General features: G+C 56.9%; 2 non-coding genes across 2 annotated transcripts; both read right to left on the reverse strand.

The window, feature by feature from the left end:
* Nucleotides 1-521: 521 nt before the first annotated feature.
* Nucleotides 522-676, reverse strand: LOC124745459. The gene has a single exon (XR_007011015.1). It is a non-coding gene; the product is annotated as a 5.8S ribosomal RNA (ribosomal RNA).
* Nucleotides 677-1,027: 351 nt separating this feature from the next.
* On the reverse strand, nucleotides 1,028-2,936 carry LOC124745465. Its single transcript, XR_007011021.1, has one exon. It is a non-coding gene; the product is annotated as a small subunit ribosomal RNA (ribosomal RNA).
* Nucleotides 2,937-5,000: the final 2,064 nt, after the last annotated feature.

Raw genomic sequence — 5,000 nt, forward strand, 5'->3', positions numbered from 1 at the left:
AGTCTCAGATGGAGTTTACCACCCACTTGGAGCTGCACTCTCAAGCAACCCGACTCGAAGGAGAGGTCCCGCCGACGCTCGCACCGGCCGCTACGGGCCTGGCACCCTCTACGGGCCGTGGCCTCATTCAAGTTGGACTTGGGCTCGGCGCGAGGCGTCGGGGTAGTGGACCCTCCCAAACACCACATGCCACGACAGGCGGCAGCCTGCGGGGTTCGGTGCTGGACTCTTCCCTGTTCGCTCGCCGCTACTGGGGGAATCCTTGTTAGTTTCTTTTCCTCCGCTTAGTAATATGCTTAAATTCAGCGGGTAGTCTCGCCTGCTCTGAGGTCGTTGTACGAGGTGTCGCACGCCACACCGCCAGCCGGCTGTGCACGCTACCGAGAAAGTACCGGTATGCGAACCGCCAGGCGACGGGCGCGCATCGCACGTTTGAGGAGACGCGGCCGGCCCCACAGGCGGCCGCGACACTCCCAGGTCTGCGAAGCGGGGCAAACGCCGCGCGCTTCAGTATACGTAGCCGACCCTCAGCCAGACGTGGCCCGGGAACGGAATCCATGGACCGCAATGTGCGTTCGAAACGTCGATGTTCATGTGTCCTGCAGTTCACATGTCGACGCGCAATTTGCTGCGTTCTTCATCGACCCACGAGCCGAGTGATCCACCGTCCTGGGTGATCTTTTCTCAGTTTCCGCCGTCTCTTTCGAGACGGTCGCATAGGCGGGAGTGAGGCGTGTGGCGGCCCCTGTTCCAGCGTTCTGTGTCCAACGGCCTCACGGCCGACGGGCGTCGTACGGCTCCACACCGGAGCGGACAGGCACTCGGGCGAAAGTCATTCAAAACCGGCGCCAGGCGCCAGGTGCCGCAGGCCAGCCGCTCCAGCGCTTCAGCGCTCGTACCACACAACATTGCCGCTAGTTTTGAGAGGCACGCGTGGTTCCGCACGCGGCGCACGGCTACGGCGAGCCGTACAGGTAGCGTGTTGCGCGACACGACACGCACATCGAAAGACATGCAGTCTAGTCGGTAATGATCCTTCCGCAGGTTCACCTACGGAAACCTTGTTACGACTTTTACTTCCTCTAAATGATCAAGTTTGGTCATCTTTCCGGTAGCATCGGCAACGACAGAGTCAATGCCGCGTACCAGTCCGAAGACCTCACTAAATCATTCAATCGGTAGTAGCGACGGGCGGTGTGTACAAAGGGCAGGGACGTAATCAACGCGAGCTTATGACTCGCGCTTACTGGGAATTCCTCGTTCATGGGGAACAATTGCAAGCCCCAATCCCTAGCACGAAGGAGGTTCAGCGGGTTACCCCGACCTTTCGGCCTAGGAAGACACGCTGATTCCTTCAGTGTAGCGCGCGTGCGGCCCAGAACATCTAAGGGCATCACAGACCTGTTATTGCTCAATCTCGTGCGGCTAGAAGCCGCCTGTCCCTCTAAGAAGAAAAGTAATCGCTGACAGCACGAAGGATGTCACGCGACTAGTTAGCAGGCTAGAGTCTCGTTCGTTATCGGAATTAACCAGACAAATCGCTCCACCAACTAAGAACGGCCATGCACCACCACCCACCGAATCAAGAAAGAGCTATCAATCTGTCAATCCTTCCGGTGTCCGGGCCTGGTGAGGTTTCCCGTGTTGAGTCAAATTAAGCCGCAGGCTCCACTCCTGGTGGTGCCCTTCCGTCAATTCCTTTAAGTTTCAGCTTTGCAACCATACTTCCCCCGGAACCCAAAAGCTTTGGTTTCCCGGAGGCTGCCCGCCGAGTCATCGGAGGAACTGCGGCGGATCGCTGGCTGGCATCGTTTATGGTTAGAACTAGGGCGGTATCTGATCGCCTTCGAACCTCTAACTTTCGTTCTTGATTAATGAAAACATACTTGGCAAATGCTTTCGCTTCTGTTCGTCTTGCGACGATCCAAGAATTTCACCTCTAACGTCGCAATACGAATGCCCCCGCCTGTCCCTATTAATCATTACCTCGGGTTCCGAAAACCAACAAAATAGAACCGAGGTCCTATTCCATTATTCCATGCACACAGTATTCAGGCGGGCTTGCCTGCTTTAAGCACTCTAATTTGTTCAAAGTAAACGTGCCGGCCCACCGAGACACTCAATAAAGAGCACCCTGGTAGGATTTCAACGGGGTCCGCCTCGGGACGCACGAGCACGCACGAGGCGGTCGCACGCCTTCAGCTCGCCCCACCGGCAGGACGTCCCACGATACATGCCAGTTAAACACCGACGGGCGGTGAACCAACAGCGTGGGACACAAATCCAACTACGAGCTTTTTAACCGCAACAACTTTAATATACGCTATTGGAGCTGGAATTACCGCGGCTGCTGGCACCAGACTTGCCCTCCAATAGATACTCGTTAAAGGATTTAAAGTGTACTCATTCCGATTACGGGGCCTCGGATGAGTCCCGTATCGTTATTTTTTCGTCACTACCTCCCCGTGCCGGGAGTGGGTAATTTGCGCGCCTGCTGCCTTCCTTGGATGTGGTAGCCGTTTCTCAGGCTCCCTCTCCGGAATCGAACCCTGATTCCCCGTTACCCGTTACAACCATGGTAGGCGCAGAACCTACCATCGACAGTTGATAAGGCAGACATTTGAAAGATGCGTCGCCGGTACGAGGACCGTGCGATCAGCCCAAAGTTATTCAGAGTCACCAGGCAAACGGACCGGACGAGCCGACCGATTGGTTTTGATCTAATAAAAGCGTCCCTTCCATCTCTGGTCGGGACTCTGTTTGCATGTATTAGCTCTAGAATTACCACAGTTATCCAAGTAACGTGGGTACGATCTAAGGAACCATAACTGATTTAATGAGCCATTCGCGGTTTCACCTTAATGCGGCTTGTACTGAGACATGCATGGCTTAATCTTTGAGACAAGCATATGACTACTGGCAGGATCAACCAGGGAGCTGCGTCAACTAGAGCTGAGCAGCCGGCCGCCCGGAGTGTGTCCCGGGGGGCCCGCGCGAACACGCAAGCGTCCGCTCAATCATTCTGCAAACAGGAGGAGGCTGAGCTCCCCTGCACAATACACCTCGAAACCCTCTCAGGTCCCGGCGGCGCGCAGCGCCGTCCCAAGTACTTGGTCGGGTTCGAGAGAGGCGCAATCGCCCGGAGTTAGGCGAGTAGACGCTTTCGGTGCGACCACCCGTGCTCCCAACTGAGCTTGCCGCTGCCGACAGAGGCCCGGGAGCGTGCTGTCGTGGCATTGCCGGCGGGAGACAACACGCGCCACCTACGGTGACCGGCAGCTCCAACGCCAGCGCCACAGAAGGACAAAAGCCCCACTTGGGTGCCGAAGCGAACTCTCCCAGCACAGCGCACGCGCCAACACATCCGCACAGCTGCGATACAAACCACCAGCGAGAACCGCTGGGGCGACCGAGCAGCAGACGGCGTCGCGGCGCCGAGCGCCGGGCGGCGGCGCATCCTCAACGCACACAGTCCTCAATCGGACCAGCACACTGAAGATGTCCACCGCGCTTCGCACCGGGCCCGCGAGGACCTACTTTGGCCGCACGGCGCCGCGCGCAGGGTGCGCCGGCGCGCAGCTGCGACGCCTGCCGCGTCCGTCGGCCGGCGCGCCTGCCACTTGGCCGCCCCCACCAGCCGGCTGTAGCGCGTGCGCCCACGCACCGCGCGGCCAGCACGCCGGGAGGCGCCCCCTCACCGGCCGGGGACGGTCCCACCCAGCCACCGCCGCGTATCGCTTCACACCCAGATGCCGTTCAGTTTCGTCGGCATGGTGGGTATCGCTGGAACAACCGGTTAGTACCTCAACCTATCGTCGCCATCACCGATTCACCCTAGCGAGAACAACCGCACCACAACAGGTTACCATTTGTTCATTTGCGTAACTTCACCAGAAAAACGCAGGCGTCCATCGCCATTTGCAACTTCAACGATTATTGCATGCCTGTGTCAGGTGTCACGCCACACTACGTCTGCCCACATACACGCAACAAAATGTGCACGCCTAGACAATACGTGGAAGGTGGCCCCCGTACGTATGCGATGTCCATTGCTCGAACGACTGTCAACCGGCCTCTGTAGCATGTCGCAGATATGGAACGCGGTGCACCATGCCATCACGGTGTGTGAGGAGAGACGACTAGGTCCGAATACATCAACAGACAGCTCATGCTGATCGCCATCCACGGCGTCCGTTCCTCCCACACGTCTCTATGGCGTACCACACTGCAATCCAGCTCTCATAGGGAGACGACACGTAGCTGCGTGCACAATATTTGCACTGTATGGTCCGCCGTTTTTGGGCGCAGTCGTTGTGCGGTCACACATGTGCCACGATGTATCATTCAGTACATAAGGACGAATGTGCAGTACAGATTGTGGTTCACGCGTACGACATCAGCGGACAGTTGACACAGGCCGCACCACAACGTAGCCTGAGTACGTCGCATGCGAAGGGCATTGAACATGCAAACTTCTCACCAACCAGCTTGCGAAGGCAGGGGGCAAGGTGGGGACGTGGGGAGGGGCGGCATGTACGTCCTGCTGCCATCCACATTACAGTGTACAGCAGGAGCATGTGGAAAGTGAGCAAGACTTGCAAGGTGTTTAACATGAAGCGATACACAGGGGTGCGGGCAGTGCGAGTAGCGAACTATATTGCGAGGGTTGCGGGTGGGCAACACTACAGTAATTGAACGAGTCGTATAACAATTACAGAGCAGGTTTAGGCGACAACGTGGGTTACGTTAAGGCGACAACATGGGTTAGGTTAAGGCACAACATGGGTTAGGTTAAGGCACAACATGGGTTAGGTTAAGGCACAACATGGGTTAGGTTAAGGCACAACATGGGTTAGGTTAAGGCACAACATGGGTTAGGTTAAGGCACAACATGGGTTAGGTTAAGGCACAACATGGGTTAGGTTAAGGCACAACATGGGTTAGGTTGAGGCACAACATGGGTTAGGTTGAGGCACAACATGGGTTAGGTTGAGGCACAA

Source organism: Schistocerca piceifrons, unplaced genomic scaffold, assembly GCF_021461385.2.
Source record: "Schistocerca piceifrons isolate TAMUIC-IGC-003096 unplaced genomic scaffold, iqSchPice1.1 HiC_scaffold_32, whole genome shotgun sequence".
In the NCBI taxonomy this organism is placed as follows: domain Eukaryota; kingdom Metazoa; phylum Arthropoda; class Insecta; order Orthoptera; family Acrididae; genus Schistocerca; species Schistocerca piceifrons.